Source organism: Leptopilina boulardi, unplaced genomic scaffold, assembly GCF_019393585.1.
Source record: "Leptopilina boulardi isolate dan_hultmark-lab unplaced genomic scaffold, ZJU_Lbou_2.1 LbouV2_325, whole genome shotgun sequence".
Classification (NCBI taxonomy): domain Eukaryota; kingdom Metazoa; phylum Arthropoda; class Insecta; order Hymenoptera; family Figitidae; genus Leptopilina; species Leptopilina boulardi.
In genome coordinates, this window is record NW_026137891.1 from 409585 (window position 1) to 428376 (window position 18792).

An 18792-nucleotide genomic window follows, 5' to 3' on the forward strand; every position below is an offset into this window, starting at 1 on the left:
AAAAGTGAATATTATAATTTTCACTTTTCATAAAAATTTATACAATATATGACAGTTTGGAAGGCATCGTAAAAGTGCACTTTCTAGACGTTTTAAAATCGGATATAAAAGCAGAAAAATAGTCTATAAACATCTTCATGGAGCGATTTGGTAGTGCGGTTTCATGTCAAACTTCTCATATTTGCATTTTTGTATTGAATATATATATATATATAAACGTGGAAATATCCTGTAGAAACAAAGTATAAACAAAATTGAATAGTAAATATGCATATGACAACTTGTCTTTTCATACCATAAATTATTATTATTATAGATCGTCAGAAAAATATATTTATAATAATTCCAATATTTTCGTGAATAAAATATTATATTGACCTCGTGCTATTACGGAATAAAAATAAATTCGCAATTTTTCCTGACGTTTGTATTTCTCATAAAAATTTTAAAGAATTTTATTAGATATATTTATTTTTTAGACAAATATTCTTTTGTTAAATTAGCATTTATGAATTTATCAATTGAAATAAATCAAAATTCATTTTTTGTCTTAAATATTTCTTACCAAAAAGAAAATTTTCTAAACTTGATATTTTGAAAAAAAGGTTTTTTTTTTTAAAGCCATAATGAGTTTGACTTAATAATGAATAGTTTAAGTTTTGTGTACTTTTTTTCAATATTTATTGTCGAGTATGCTTTCTTCAAGGAAACACCGTTTATTTCATACGAAATGATAAGCTACATAGAATGTTAAAGATACGTCTCGTTGAATGCAGCAACTTTATTTGAAAGTTTCTTTCTTTTTTTTTTTTTTTTATTTTTTTTATTTTTACTGACAAGAGTCTCGTTTCCGAGAGAATTCAAAACGAAGTGTTCTTGGGGAATCCTTCGTCTTATCTTGGAGTGTAAAACTTGCTCTTTGACTTTATGAAACATCTTCTTAGAGGTGTACTAAAAAAAAAAAGAAAGAAAAACGCCTTCGAAATAAAGGGAACACTCGCGTCCGCTCCTAAAAAGTGAAGCGTAAACTTTTTTAATAATCTAGGAAATTAATGATTTCACAAACATTCGCGCAATACCAAATTTTTTTCTTTTATATTATTGTTTTCTTTTTTTTTAGATAATGAAAAATTCTCTCCTAAAAGTTAGAAGATTAAAAAAAATATATAAACTATAATTTTATTTTTTTCAAGAAATGAAAATTTAGAGAAAATTTTTTTTTTGTATGTAAAGATCGTTGATTGAGATTTGAGAGACAGTTGTGTGCGAGGGCGTCTCATATAACGAGTAAAGTTTTTGAGTCACGAAGACAACGAGGCGTCCTCACGATTCCAATGGTTTGGAGTCCTTATCCTTTATAGACAGGATAATTTATTTCTCGTTGAGCGCACGTGGGCCTCGATTCGTGGGAAGCGCGCGCGGGGAGAGTATAAAAAAAAAGATTATAAGAAAGGACACTAAACAAGCGAAAGGGAAGTCCCATTGCTGGAAAATAATTGAAGAGAGACTCTACCTTTTATAAGTAATAACCTCCTCTCTCGTGTCTTTGAACGTAAAAAAGAAAAACAAAACCAAAAAAAAAAAAAAAACAGAGAAAAAAATTCTATCTTATTAAATTTCATCTTAACATTCTCTTATTTACTATCTAATTTTTTTTTTATAAAAAACGTAGATTTTTGAAAAAAAAATTTTCAAATACACTTTTTTTTCGAAGTAATTGCGAAAAAAAAGAAACTTACCTAACGCCATCTATGATTTAATATTTGAATCACAAAACTATTCGAGTGTTTCGAAATGTACAAGAGTGTCGAATTTCAATGTTTTTGGTAAAAAAAAAAAAAAATATTTACAAAAGAAAATAAAGAAAAAAACATTTGAGATTTATAAGCGCAAAATTCGAGTATGTGAAAACAAGTTGCAAAAGCTATTTTTTAAAAAAAATTTAAATTTCTTTGAAAAAATTTTTTAGTTTTTCGTATAAAACAAATTTACATTCTTTATGGAAAGTTTTCAGCTTTTTTATATAAAGAAAATGTAAATCTACTTTTGATGAAAACTATTTACAAACAAATTTTGAATTTTTTTTTCTTAAAACTTTTTAGTTTCATCAAAAAAAATATCAATTTTTTAAAAATGAAAATTAATTTTTAGTTTCGATAATTTAAAAAGTTTTTTAAAAATTATTTTCCAAAATATTTATGTGTTTTTTTAAGAATTAAAAAATTTTTTTTATAGAGATAACAGTACAATTTAAAATAAATGAGTTTTTTTTTTTTTTTTTTAAAGTAACACTAAAGTTTCTTTGCTAAAAAAGAAAAAGTTGGTAACTTTTCAAGAAAGTGTATTTCAGGAAATTAAAGTTTCATTTAAGCGTGTTTCAGATAATAATTCTTTCAAATTATATATTCTCTTTTGAACAAAGAGAGCGTAATTTCAAAGAAATGCACAAGTTTTCTCAGAAACTATTATTAAGACAGTATTGTTTAAAAAAAAGGTTAAAAACAATGACTATTATTAGAGAAATTTTTGAAATAATACTTATAATTAAAATTTAAATTTATAATAATTTTCAGTAGTAAAAGTCAAATTTAGTCAGTCACAAAACAATTAGGAATTTTTATAGAAGAAACTGGTAAAAATAATTTTTAGAAATGGTTTCAATTAAGTTAATTTTAATATGAGTTTCTGTGTTTTTGAATTTGTTGTAATTTTTGGTTTAAGTAGTAAAAGGCGGGTTTAGTCAGACAATATTTTTCTTCAGTTTTCGAATGTTTTTTTTTTGTCATTCCTTATATAAAAATAATAAGTAAATGTCAATCTTAAGTTTAGGGGGATATTTTTACTAAATTATTCTATGATAATTTTATATTCAAAAGTGGAAATTGGTTTATATACAATAGGTACATAAATAGCATCAGTGAAAATGTGTACATATATGAAAATTTCGATTTCAAATCAAAGCTTTTTAGGAAAAACGGAAAATGGTTTCTAGTTTATTGAAGCATTTTCGCTGCTGTCTTTTTTCTTTATTTATTTTTTGTACTCTCTTTCTCTCTTTTATTTAGCATGGTTCTTCTCGGTTGGGGGTGTCTTCTCTTTTCTCAGTGATAGCCCCAAGTTGCCATTTCTCTATTTCTGCGCTGCAATGCATCCCTCGACGCGCTGAATATTGCAGAAGCTTCGAGACGAGACTCGTTTACTGTGTGTCCTTGTATACTATGCAGTCGTTCTATCGAAAAACGACAGCCCTTTTAAGTTCGAGACCTTAGTTTCTTACATTTTGAACCTTTGCAAAATTCCCCTTGCAATTTAAAGTATATAGTATCTTTTGCCTTTATCAGCTATGTCTCTTCTTCTTTTTTTTACTCTTTACATATAAATAAAATGACTCTGAGAATTTATTATTATTATTACTCGCCAATCCTCTATTTAAATTTACTAAAAATATTAAATATTATTTTGATTAAATTTATATTTAATAAAAAATTTTTAAATTTGAACAGCAGAATTTTATTTATATTTTAATATGAACATAAACTATATATTTTAACTTGCATCCGTAAACTAAATTTTCATCTATTCTGCAATTGAATAATTAATTAGGGACCGAATAAGTTTTTATATGTTTTTAAAGATTAATTTTACCCAAATTTTTTTAAATAAAATTTATTATTTCATTTTAAAGAATTTGTTTCTAAGATGCATCACGGATGACGATCACCTATGACCTTAATTTTGGGGTAATGGCAGATTTTTTCTATAACTTTGACCAAATTTTGAGGTTATGTTCGCCTACACGCCTATGATCTTCAACGTAAATTTAAGGTTATGTTCTCCTTTGACCTATGACCTTTAAAAGTTTAAAGGGAGGGTCATATCTTGACCTCTGATAATAGTTTTGAGGTTATGTCCATCTCTACTTCATCAAAAACTTTGGATTTTGACATATCTCTTTGATTTTTGAAGTTATGTTCGTTTTAATCTATTATTCTGTCGTTTGACCTTGAGTATTGATTTTATGTTAATTTTTAACGTATGTTTTTGATATAGATAGTACAATATCTGAAATTTTCGAGACAAATTCTGAACGGTACGCGAGTTTTAATGCTTCGCGAGTTGAACAGTAGGCGAGTACTGTGAGCTCCCGCGTAGTGTCGAAGTTCTCGCCTAGCGTTCATTCTTGAATCAGCGGTGGCGGCGATATCTTTTTATAATATAGTAATGATTATTATATTTCTAACAGAATATTGAGGTAATATTATATAATTTTTCGAAATTTTCTTTTAAAAAAATTGAAAAATTATTTAAAATACCAAAAAATTATCTATACTAAAAAAATGTATTTGATTCAAATAAATGTTTTTATTTATATCAAATAATTATTATTTGTGTCAATAAAATTGTATTTGTTTCAAATAAAAAAAATTATTGTTTCAAATAAAAACAGTTATGTCAAATATAGATATTGTTTCAAATAAAAATTATTTGATTCAAATAAATATTTATTTAATAGCAAGTAAACGATCATAAATAAATTTTCTTCTTTTTAAGTACATTTTTCATATTATGTCAGATATTAATCGCTTTTTTTTTGTTATAATAATTGTGTGAATTTCCATCTGGAAAAAAAGTTAAATAACTTTATATAAAACTTTAATAAAATAGAGAGTAAATTGCAACATAGAAATGAATGTAAATTTTCAAAAGATACGTAAGCTTTTACAGTGGCGAAAAGTTTGGAAAAAGGAGTTTTAACGACTAGCGGATTTTTTTTTCCAGTTGAAAAAGTTTTTCCATAAATTATATATATATATATATATATATATATATATATATATATATATATAGCTGTAGGATAAATTGAAGGTATAGTGGTGAATGCTCTCCCTCATTTCTTGGTTCAAGTTACATTAAGGGATGTTTATCGTTAGAGTTAACACCCCGAAGGAATCGAAATAGTCTGTTGAACGACGACTGTATTCGACCAAAATGGACCCAAAGAACCCTTAATGAACTTTATGTTCAAGTTTCGAAACGGAAATTCGAAAGCTCCTAACTACAAAATTAACTTCACCGCAAGATTCGAGAGATTTGCAGAATTGCTGCACGTGACTCATTTTGATACCAAACTCATCCTCTATGACCGGATGTTAATTTAGGTTAACTTGTTCGTGACTGATTTTACAAGTTTGATAAAAAAAGAAAAATTATTTTTTTCTATTACATATTTTGAGAATAATTATTTTTTTTTCTAATTATACCCAGAGAAAAAAATATATATATTTGTCTCAGAATAAATATTTACTTCAAATAAATTTTATTTGATTGAAATCGAAATTTTATTTGCTCTAAATAAAATTTTATTTGTGCTAAATAAAAATTTTTTACTCAAAACAAAAAAAATTTGTCTATGTGAGAAATATATTTCTATTTGATTTAAATAAACTTTAAAATAAATGTAACAAAAATATTTCTTTGGCTGTATTACTAATATAAAAATTCTGTTTTATTATTATTATTATTATTATTTTTGAAAAAAGTTCTTTATTTACTCAAATAATAATTTTAATTATTTGCAATAGTATATTGATTCTTAATTAATTCACAAATGCTAATTATTATAGAATTTTATTTATATTTCTAATTATAATAATAATTGAAATTGTAAAAATTTTTTTCCCAAAAAGTACTTAGTAATTATAGGAAAAGAAATATTAGTTTTTAATTAATTAATTTTTTTTATGAATTATATACTGAAATGAAAATATTTATTTTCTGGTAAAAGTAAAACTAAATTATAGTAAAGCTTTTACGTTACTGGAAAATTGTAATTTCATAAATGTTATTTGCTTTTTATTAAAGAGAAATATATATATATTTCTCTGATATTGGAACTGTTAAAACGCATATAAGCATTAAATTTTATTTCCAACAAGTGTCTTTTATAAACGGAATATTTGAAACAGCAAATTAGTTGTTGAATATTAAAGTATAGAGCGCGCGCAAATTGTTACAGAAACGCGCGGTCAGAAAATTGCGAGAGCTTTCCGCTGTGAGTTTAATATATTTGTGAATATATCGTAATGAAGAAATTTTACCTGCTTTATTTTTCATTAGTTCTACTGGACAACCAGTACTTGAAACCGTGTGCTAGAGAAAAAAGTGTATAAAAATTATTTTCTAGAGAGAAGGAAATTATTTCACTTTTTTTTTTTTTTTCTTTTGAATTATTATGAGAAACTTTATTTACTTGATTTCGTTGCAAAAGTAGTAATTTAAATGTTATTTATCTAAATGTTTACAGTTGCAATTTGCAAATTTTTTTTTTGTAATCGTTTCATTTTTCAAAATGAAAAAATATTTTTATTTTCTCTTCTATGAGTAAAACAAAGAATAAAAAATAATCTTTATTTTGAAAAAAATGATTGTAATTTTGTTTATTAAAAATTTATTTACAAATTAGTTTTCTATAATTTTAAAGTATTTGAAATGTGACGAAGCTATTTAGGAATTTTATTATTGTACCTGGATGTTTGCATTGAATAACAAAGAGATCCTTAAATCGAAGGTCATAACAATTTTGATTGAAAATACCAATGATAATAAAATTAAATTAGTTGCAATTCGTGTCTTGGCCTGTTTAGACGTGATTAAAGTGAGTGTAAATTTTTTAATTTTAAAATCAAAGAATTTTTATTTTTTGTCTTTTATTTGTTATTATCACAGTTTTAATAGTAATTTCGGAAGTGCTCGTATTTTTTTTTAATTCGCGAACGTAAAAATTTTATGTGTGATTAATTTTTAATTATTTAGTAAATTTTTTGTTCCGTGAGTGTTGGAAAATTCTTAAAACTGCGATCGCTTAAAGAAAAAGTATTTTGTTTTTTAAAATTTAAACGCGCTTTAGGGAGTGTACGAAATTTTTAAAATCGCGTGTGTTTCCAACAGAAGTTAACGTCCTGTAACATCAGATGCAGGCCAAGGTTAGAGATTTATATATTATTTATAAATAATTTTTGTTATTCTAGTGTGTAAAAAATGAAAAAATATCTTCATTTTTGTACGAAATGGTTAGAAAATATTTCATATTTATTTAAATATATAATAATATTATAATAACAATAAAATAATAATACAATAATAACAAAAATAATAATATATTATTATTATTATTTTATTTTTTTTTATTTTTAAAAATAATAATATATTATTATTATTTATTTCATGTACGTCGTAGGTGAAAATTTTAATAATAATAATTAATTTATATTGAGAAATAGAAATGAAGAAATAATTAAATGTTCGTTAAAATTATTTTGGAGGGGTTAATATTGTGAGGGTGTCTCGTTAGTATAAATGTTTAGAAGGACAGCAACATAGGCGTGAGTCGATCACCGTTAACTTGACTTGCTTCAACAAAATTGGTTCATTGTTCGTTTGAAAGATTCCTCTTCCGGAAACTACGTTGAAGTTACTTTGTTCCAACATTACAGTGGACGCTATATACATATATATCTCTTTCTCTTTTTTTCCTCTTCGATAACGTTATTTGCAAATTGGAAATTGCCAACGTATTCAGCTAACAAGAATGCTTTTATCAATATATTTCTTTTTTTTTCTTCTTTTTTTTACAAATACCTATGTAGTTTGTAATAAAATCTATATTGTTATACAATACCGCATTTCATAAAAAAAAAAATTTCGAAGAGTTTTTATAAAATAATTGAAGATCCATTCGTTTTTTTTACATTTGTAATAATAATGATATTACGTTACATTTGAATTTTTTTGCGAATATTTTCCACCGAGGGATGTAACTATTGGAACTTATTTCAGTTTTTATATTTCGTCTATAATCGAAAGAGAGAGAGAGAGAGAGAGAGAAAGGGGGAGGGGCGCAAAATTATAAAATTATTATTACGTAAATTAAAATTATTTTACTAAAAATAATTTATTTTTTGTAAATTTTCGCAAAATTAAATTTTTGAGATAATCGTTCGGGAAAACCGCCAAAGTCTTTATAAAAAAGTAGCGAACAAAAAATGTATGGCGCACTTTTAAATTGGTCCAGCGGATGCTGAGCTACACCAGAAAACAAATTTGGAAAAATTTCCGAAAAATTAAATTCGCGAGATAATGTCTCGGGATTAATGCCAAAAAATTGAGCAAAAAGTCTCGAACAAAAAATATATGGGGTACTTTTTGATTGGACCAGCGGATGCTGAGCTACACTCAAAAAATCGTGGAAAAAATTTTCGGAAAATAAAATTTGCGAGATAACCGCTCGGTAATACCGCCAAAAAAAATAGTCTAAAAGTTCCGAACAAAAAATGTATGGCGCACTTTTTGATTGGTCCAGCGGATGCTGAGCTACACTCAAAAATATTAAGGAAAAAGTTTCGAAAAATTAAATTTGTGAGATAATCGTTCCGGAATACCGCCAAAGTCTTTAGCAAAAGTAGCGAACAAAAAATGTATAGCGCACTTTATGATTGGTCCAGCGGATGCTGAGCTACATTAGAAAACAAATTTGGAAAAATTTTCCAAAAATTAAATTTGTGAGATAATCGTTCGGGAATACCGCCAATGTAGTTAGAAGAAAGTTCTGAACAAAAAATGTATGGGGCACTTTTTGATTGGTCCAGCGGATGCTGAACTACATTAGAAAACAAATTTGGATAAATTTTCGAAAAATTAAATTTGTGAGATAAGGTCTCGCGAATACCTCCAAAGTAGTTAGAAGAAAGTTCTGAACAAAAAATGTATGGCGCATTTTTTGAATGGTCCAGCGGATGCTGAGCTGCGCTCAAAATAATATATGGAAAAATTTTCCAAAAATTAAATTACAGAGATAATCGCTCCGGAATACCGCCATAGTCATTAGAAGAAAGTTCTGAGCAAAAAATGTATGGCGCACTTTTTGATTGGTCCAGCGGATGCTGAGCTACACTCAGATAAATTTTTTAAAAAATTTCGAAAAATTAAATTTGCGAGATAATTGATCGGGAATACCGTCAAAGTCTTAACCCGGGAGTCTCGAACAAAAAATGTATGGCGCACTTTTTGATTGGTCCAGCGGATGCTGAGCTACACTCAAAAATATTATGGAAAAATTTTCGAAAAATTAAATTTGAGAGATAATCGTTCGGGAATACCGCCAATGTAGTTAGAAGAAAGTTCTGAACAAAAAATGTATGGCGCACTTTTTGATTGGTCCAGCGGATGCTGAGCTACACTAGAAAACAAATTTGGAAAAAATTTAGAAAAATTAAATTTTCCAGATAATCGCTCCGGAATACCGCCAATAAAATAGGGAAAAAGTTTCGAACAAAAAATGTATGGCGCACTTTTAGATTGGTCCAGCGGATGCTGAGCTACACTCAAATATATTTATGAAAAATTTTCGAAAAATTAAATTTTCGAGATAATCGTTCGGGAATACCGCCAAAGTCTTTAGCAAAAAGTAGCGAACAAAAAATGTATGGCGCACTTTTTGATTGGTCCAGCGGATGCTGAGCTACATTAGAAAACAAATTTGCAAAAATTTTCGAAAAATTAAATTCGCGAGATAATCGTTCGTGAATGCCGCCAAAAAAATAGTCAAAATGTTCCAAACAAAAAATGTATGGCGCACTTTTTGATTGGTTCTGAGGATGCTGAGCTACACTCAAATATATTTCTGAAAAATTTTCGAAAAATTAAATTTTCGAGATAATCGCTCCGGAATACCACCAAAAAAATAGGGAAAAAGTTTCGAACAAAAAATGTATGGCGCACTTTTTGATTGGTCCAGCGGATGCTGAGCTACACTCAAATATATTTTTGAAAAATTTTCGAAAAATTAAATTTGTGAGATAACCGCTCGGGAATACCGCCAAAAAATAGTCAAAAAAGTTCCGAACAAAAAATGTAGGGCGTACTTTTTGATTGGTCCAGCGGATGCTGATCTTCGCTCAAATAAAGGACCCCGCACCAAATACATGGTAAAAATAATCTGGGTTAAATTTCTTGTAACTTTGCAATTTTGTAGCTTTTGACCTCCTGAACAAAAAATGTTAACGACAAAATCCAAAAAAATGGACAGATTTTTTGGAAAATGAGGTTAAAGTGGAAAATTCGAAGTGAGCCAGATGTAAACACTTAAAAATGAGTTGAACCCAAATAATTGAATTAACTAGTTTGAAATTTATAACACAGGTTTTTTTGGGGTCACTGATTGCGAATCCAGTGTTAGTTTTTAAAAATTCAAAATGGCGAATCCAATATGGCGGACGACTTTCTTAAAAATTTATCAAAAATAATTTCATTTCTAAATAAAATAGTTTAGGGAAAATGAATATTTTTCATCAATAAAGTAATTTAGGTAAAATATTATTTTTTGTCCATGATAGAATAATATAAAAAAAAACTTGATATTATGTTATGTATGAATAATATATATATACAATATAAGTCATCTCATTATGTGTGTTGAACTCTTAAAAGAAAAGAGAATGGAGAAAAATTTCAATCTAGTTGGAAGTAATGAGAGTATTTCATGCATATAGAAAAGTTATGGTTAATATGCGCAAGAGGCACTAAAAAATAATAAGTCTCCTTACGTAGAGCGATTGCTTCTAATTGGAGGATTACGATAAGGTTCTAAAAAAAAAATGAAGAAGAAGAAGCCTTGAAAAGGATAAAACTTTTCTTGAACAGTGAGTTTGCTGAGATGGAAGAGATTCTTCTCATCTTGGGATCTTTTCAGAGGAAAAGGAAAAAAGAGAGAGAGAGAAGAGAAGAGATGCGAAAATGTAATGAGAGAAAGATCCAGATAAGAATGAGGTGCTGTCTGGCGTCCAGCCATATTTTCTTCTAATTACTACTATAAGGGCATGTAATTTTCATCCTGAAAAACTAATCTCTTTTTTCATTCTTCCCTCTCTTTCTCTCTTTTTTTCTATTTTCATTGTGCTTTCTTATATGCGAAAAAAAAATTGTTAAGCACTTCGAAAATTGGATTGAAATGAGAAGGAAAATTTGTGGTTTATTCACAAAATTTTCGAATAATTGATAAATTTAAAATTAAATTAAAAATAGAAAATTAAAATATTTTCTTATTACTAATAATAGTAATAAAAAAATGATAATAATAATAATAATAATAATATATAAAATTTAGAATCAATAAAAAGAGGTGAAAATATAAGAAAAGAGATGGATAAAAATAAGTTTATTTAAGTGCAAAAAAAAAAAAATTGCCGAGAATATTTTAAATATTAGATATATTTATAAGCTTCCGACTGTCGTTATGCTCCCTCCCCCCTGCACCCATCTAACACACCTCTAGGATAATATTGGTTAATGAATACCAAGAAAAAGCTCGTTTCAGTGGAGGAAAAAAGAAAACTTCAATAACGTGGGTTTTTACTTGTTTGAAAATTAAAGGGACGTCGTTGCCAGCCTGTAACCGGGTTTATGAGCCATGAAAATCTTCTCATCAGGTTTAAGGCTTTCCATTCTTTACACATGTGCTCGTGATTTTTTTTTTCTAACCTCAACCCCTAGATTTCACTGGCTTTTCGATCTCGGTATTTTTTTTTTACACACTTCTTTAAAACTATTAAATATCAAAAAGAATAATTTTTTTTTTATTCTCCTACAGACATTTTATTTAAATATGAAAAATTTATTATTTTTGAAATACGAAAAATTGTAAAAAAAATCTTATTCTTTTTTAAATTAAAATTTTTTTTTAATTTTAATTGGAAATTAATATTTATGTATTTAAAAATAGAAAAAAAATTGGTTTCGTGGAGAAGGCGTTGGCTTTTTGTTTGCATGTACAAGTATTTAGCCTAGATTTGCGCGCTAAAGTTGAGTTGGTGTGGCGGCTTTGTTTGGGTTACTTTAAGATGAAAGACGAATGATTTAAAGTCACGCAAGGCTTGAGCTTATACCTATATAAGAACGAGAGTTTACACTCTTTCTCTCTCTAAGGCGTCAGGATTTTGCATGAAATGAAAGCATGTTTCCAGCAACGACTGCTAATATCACACCTTTCGTTGGAACTACCATTTATCAGCATAAACTTCTCTCTCCTCTCTCTCTTTCTCTAATATGCATTTACTATTCTTGGTAAAATAATGTTTTTTGAATATTCATACACCCTAATATTCAATAATCCGACAAAAATCATAAAATATATTACACGAATAGGAAAAATAAAGAGTGTATAAATTAGAAAATTGAAGAAAAAAAAAATGAATACGCAGAAGAATAGAAATAAAAAGAAGAAGAAAAATAGTAAAATTAAAGAAAAGTGAATCTTTCCGTTTGAAAAAAAAAGATGAAAATAGAGAAGCCCAGAAATTTAAGGATAGGTCTAAACAAAAGCGAAAAAAAAAATTTAATTTCACAAGACCATTAATGGTACATTCCACGCATACTTTTTAGGCAAGGGAATGTGAATATGTGCTGATATAACTTTTCACTTGTTTTAATCGCAACATATTTCCAACAAAGTGTTAACTTGTCCAAGAAGAAAATTTTTACTGTATCGAATTCCTCGTAATTTTTTTTTTTTTTTTAGTCGTTGAAAAAACAAAAGAGTTAATAACATTAAAAAAAAAGACGTAACGAACTTTAAAGTTTCTAAAATTAAAAAAAATTAAATAAAAATTAATTAAATAAAAATTTTTTTAAATTTAAAGAAAATTTGTTATTAAAACGTGTGGTTATAATTATTTAGTAATGTGATTTTATTAGGTTCTCACGGTTCGCGAATAATGTTAATAAGTATACGAGAATGAAGATGAGATAATCGTGGTACATGTATATATGAGTTTTCTCTCTCTCTCTCTCTCTCTCTCTCTCTCGAATATTTGACATTGAAGATTCGCGTGCTCAGTTAGAGCACGAGAAAGACGATGTGCCTACGTAGGCTTTGCCCCGCGTAATAAGCTTGGGATTAAACGTAAATTCAATAACTTGAACCGCAACAGTTCGCGCGCTGTACGAACGACGAACATATATCCCGAAGCACAAGGAGCGTCTGTATAACCGCATCAGACCATATCAAAGCATCAACGAACGCGAACTGTACGATCTGCTGCTTTAACCACTTACAAAACTTGGCCTTCTCTACCTACATGTACACATAATGCAAGTCCTCACCACGATCCATAAACTATATACATATATAATGTAGTACACAATTCCTCAATATAATCTCTCCATTTAATTGAAAACCTCATTCTCCAAGTTTCGAGAACATTATTTGAACGTGTAGAAAATTATAATATTCCTTCCTTATAAACTAATATATTTAATTATAATATGTATAATTAAGTTGTGAATAATTTTAAAAAATCTCGGGGAATCGAACCTGGAACCCTTGGGACGCAAGCCGTGTACTCTGACCACACAGCCAACATTAACTTACAAATCATCCTATTTCTTTTTAAATATTACCTTCTGTTTGTAATAAAATATATTTTTAGTTTTGTTAAATTTGGTAACATTTTTCTTATTTTATTTCATAATATAATTTATAAAAGAAAAATGTTTAATAATGAAACAAGTAAATAAAAAAGACGATATTTTTTTGTTGAAACAAAATTGAGAACATTTGGGTCTGAAATGAAAAGAGAGAGTGAGAAGAAAAATACAGAATTGAACTCGTAAACAAAGTGAAAATTTTCGGTAGTACATGTTTCTCTCTATAAGAGACAATAACTGTCGAGAGATGGTAAATCCTTGCAAATATGAAATTGCGTATAATATATGTTTCGTTGCACGTGGCGCATATATGAAACATGTATTTTACAGTATGTTGTACAGAATGTAAGCAACTTGAGAAAAAACCAACTATATATATATATAGTGGTCTGAAAATTGTGTATACATCCTAACCTTTCGTTTTTCTATCACAGCAAGTGAAAAAATTTAAGCCTCCTATTTTTTTTCTACTTACAACGTTGAAAATTATTTTAGGTATAATAATAAATAAATAGTAATAAATAAATATTACTTAATGATAAATAAAAATAATTAACAAAAATTAAAGAGAAAATAAATAATAAAAGTAATAATAAAAAAACCAATTTAATTATTTAATGAAAAATTAAAAATCAGAATTGAATTTTGAAAAATGATTATAAAAAATTAAATAAATAAAAGCATCGTTCATCGTGTGGTATTACGAGAATGACAAAATTTATTTTCCGGCTTAGGAAATGTTTGTAGTGCAAGTGAGGATTTCACAGAGTAGAATAAACCGTGTGTGGTCAGACACAGTGAAGGAAGATGTATTGTCTTCCCTTTCTCATGTCAGACCACATATTTACTCAACTACGTGAAAATATACGCAACGCTGCTTCACGCCTTTGACATCTTGTACATTTTAACTTTTTTTTTCTTTCTTTTTTTTGCTTTCAAATTTCATATCATTTTTTTTTTAAAGGATTAAGAGTTTACGCGCGTTATAATTCAGCATTATATTTAAAAAAAAATCCCAAATGAAAATTTCTTTTAATCAAAAAATAACTATATAAATTATTATTCAAAATTTTTGTTCTTATATTATTTATCACTGTGTTCATAATTTATATTATTTAGTATCTTGTAGAGAAATTTTTAATTTACTCTACTTTGTATTTAATAAAAAAAAAAATGATTCGAAAGTAAGATGGCAACCGTTACCACAGTAACCGGTACCATACTTACCAGTATCATAGTTACCGGTACCATAGAAATCGTATAGCAACCGTTACCAGAGTAACCAGTACCATAGTTACCAGTACCATAATAACCAGCACCACAGTTATCGGTACCATAGCAACTGGTACCATAGTAACCAGTACCCTAGTAACCAGTATCATAGTAACCACTACCGTAGTAACCGGTACCAGAGTAACCAGTTCCATAGATACCGGTACCATAGCAACCGTTTCAATAGAAACCGTTTCATAGTTACCAGTACCATAGAAACCGTATAGCAACTGGTACCAGAGTAACCAGTACCTAAGCAACCAGTATCATAGTAACCAGTACCAAAGATACCAGTACCATAGCAACCGTTTCAATAGCATCCGTTACCATAGTTACCAGTACCCTAGTAACCGGTACCATAGAAACCATATAGCAACCGGTACCAGAGTAACCAGTACCATAGAAACCGTATAGCAACCGATACCAGAGTAACCAGTACCATTGTAACCAGTACCATAGCAACCGTTTCAATAGCATCCGTTACCATAGTTACCAGTACCCTAGTAACCGGTAACATAGAAATCGTATAGCAATCTTTAACAGAGTAACCAGTACCATAGTTACCAGTACCATAATAACCAGCACCACAGTTATCGGTACCATAGCAACTGGTACCATAGTAACCAGTACCCTAGTAACCAGTATCATAGTAACCACTACCGTAGTAACCGGTACCAGAGTAACCAGTTCCATAGATACCGGTACCATAGCAACCGTTTCAATAGAAACCGTCTCATAGTTACCAGTACCATAGAAACCGTATAGCAACTGGTACCAGAGTAACCAGTACCTAAGCAACCAGTATCATAGTAACCAGTACCAAAGATACCAGTACCATAGCAACCGTTTCAATAGCATCCGTTACCATAGTTACCAGTACCCTAGTAACCGGTACCATAGAAACCATATAGCAACCGGTACCAGAGTAACCAGTACCATAGAAACCGTATAGCAACCGATACCAGAGTAACCAGTACCATTGTAACCAGTACCATAGCAACCGTTTCAATAGCATCCGTTACCATAGTTACCAGTACCTTAGCAACCAGTATCATAGTAACCAGTACCAAAGATACCAGTACCATAGCAATCGTTTCAATAGCATCCGTTACCATAGTTACCAGTACCCTAGTAACCGGTACCATAGAAACCATATAGCAACCGGTACCAGAGTAACCAGTACCATAGAAACCGTATAGCAACCGATACCAGAGTAACCAGTACCATTGTAACCAGTACTATAGTAACCAGTACCATAGTAACCAGTACCATAGTTACCAGTACCATAGTTCCCAGTACCATAGTAACCAGTACCATAATAACCAGTACACAGTTATCGGTACCATAGTAACCGTTACCATGACCGTGTTTTTTTTAGCAACCGTTGCTAAGGATTTTTTTTCCTTAGCAACGGTAATATTAATAACGAAACCCTTCGATGGAGGCACCATGCGTCTGCTTCACTCATATTTTAATAATGTAAAATGTACAAGTTGGAAAAAATTTGCATAAAGAAAGCAGAAATATTAAATTTTTTGTACTGTCTATGTTGTAGTGAGTATATAAAGTGAACTTGTGGTGTACAGTCTGTATATAGTGTATTAATCTTCAGAGATACTGTTCTTGACTCGAAATATAACGCGAGGGCTTGAAGAGAGTTCGTTCTCCGTCGTCCAGGCGGAAAATATCTTGCAGACGTGAATACCGACTGTATATATATATATATATATATATATATATATATATATATATATATATATATATATATATATATTTATATATATATGAGCAGATGCATTGCTAGCGGTTACTTTGTGAATTCTATATACTACACTTATATAATGTATCTTCGTAGCCTTAGACGAATTGTCCACGATGCACGCGCGATATGACTCGGCGCACATAAATGCGCTTCAAGATCGTTTTGATAAGACACATCATCCTATACCATTTAATATTATAAACTCCATTCCCATCTACTCTTGTAATTTCACCTCTGGAACGTATTATATAAAGTTAACCCGATTTATAATTAAAATAAAAAATGCTGACAAAATATTATTTTATAGAATATAAAGGATAATTGTATCACAATATAATTAGAATGATCATTAATTAAGATAACAATTTTTTTTTTTAATTAAGATTAAATTTGTAAAGTTAATGGGAATTTCCATACTTTGACCCTTTTTTAATCTTTAGTCAGCCCCTCGATAGTTTTTCCTATTTAGAAAAAAAGGGAAAATTATTATTTTTTGTTTTTTAAATTAGAAGAAGAAATATTCCGATTTGAATCAGTAACGGAATTGAATCAAATTAGTTATTTATATTTAAATCTGTTGATTAAATATTGAAAAAGAAGTTTTATGGTAAAAGATCTGTTAGTTAACGCATGGCTGTGTGGTCAGAGTACATGACTTGCGTCCGGTAAAGTTGGTAAAGTCCGGTTCGATCCTCCATGCAGGCGAAATTTTTCAAAACTATTTTCAAATGTTTTACATATTATATATAATTTGAAATAGAAATAAAAAAATTGTACTGTCATTTATTTATAAAGTACAAAATTAAAAAACATAATAATAATAATAATAATAAAATTTGTACAATATAAAATGACTTGTAGTTTAAAAAAAAGAAGAATAATTTATTCTAATCGCGAAGTCAAGTTCTTCTCGCATTATACATGTCGTTTCTTAAGAAGCATTAAAAGAGGAGAGTCAAAGTTGTGGGACACGAAAGTTTGTGAAAATAAAATAAGAGCAAAAACGTGATAGTGGTGGTTCTAGAAACAAGGGAGGATTTTCCTCTGGTATCTAGTTTTTGCAAAACGACCAAGTGGAATAAAAGAAGAAGAAGAAGAAGAACAAAGAGATCGACAGGGTGAAGATGAAAAAGAGAAAAGTTGTTCTTCTTCTTATTCTCTCTCACTCTCACCATAAACCAACGTCTTGTCTATACGTTCAACAGAAAAGGGAGTTATCTTACGAAAAGTCCAGCATCAGTCTTTTCTCTATTGTTTCATGGTTTGAGTCGAATAAGCACTGGGTGAAAACTCGCGGTTCGAGTGCCTTTACCGCCCCCCCCCCTTCTTTTTTTTGTGCGCCAAAGAGATGAGCACGATGAAAAGAAAAGGCCAAACCAATGCAAAAGTGCTTGAGGAATATTCAAAGATAGAGAGAAAGAGAGAGAGAGAGAGAGAGAAAGAGATGAAGTTCCCTAAAAGTTTTCCCCGAGTCTTTTAATTGCTTCACGCCAGGATTAATTGCGGAAGTCTAACTTCGCTCGAGTATCCGGGACTCTATTCATCCCGTACCATCTCAATGCTCTCGATTCAAGGAGTAGAATTTTTTTTTTCTTTCTTCATATTTTTCTCTTCCTTCAAAAAATTGGATCATTCATTTCTTGTTCTCGTTGATGAAAAAAAATAAAAAGCGTGCACATTTTTTTTTCTTTTCACCAAATGGAACGTTTGTATTTTTTTTCTTTTTTTTTTTTTTGTTTGCTTTTCATTCGTAAAATTGTAAAAATTCGAATGAAATGATAAAAAAAAGAAATTTTTTCCGAATTGGATATTTCGATATCATCGAGAAAATTCAAGTTAAATAGAAAGTTGTAATTAACCGGAAAGATGGCTCCAAAAATTTTCAAGACAAACAAGAACAGTTTCTAAAGAGAAGTTTTGTGAAGAAAAGTTGCGGATAAAACCCGAATCGGTTCAGTAACTTTATTTAAAGTTTCTCGCGCACATATATTTCACACCCCAAAAATGCTCTCTAACGAATCAAATATAGAATTTCACACTTTTTTTTGGTTTTTTTTTTTTAAATACAAATTTTAAATTTAAAAATTACCATATTAATTTAATTTCTTTTTTCTATTAATACCATTTTTTTTTTGGTTAATTCAAAATAAAATTTGTTCGATTCAAATAAATATTTATCTGATTTAAATAAATATTTGTTTGATTCTAATAAATATTTATTTCAATATATTAAATACCTTTTTAAATATCTATACTGAAAAAAAGGTTTGGTATTAACA

At 28.8% G+C, this 18792-nt stretch overlaps 1 protein-coding gene across 1 annotated transcript in view; it reads left to right on the forward strand.

Annotated features, from left to right (window-relative positions):
• The window catches only part of LOC127284461 (CD151 antigen-like), a 155942-nt gene that overhangs the window by 40926 nt on the left and 96224 nt on the right, over window positions 1-18792 (forward strand). The window lies entirely within an intron of this gene.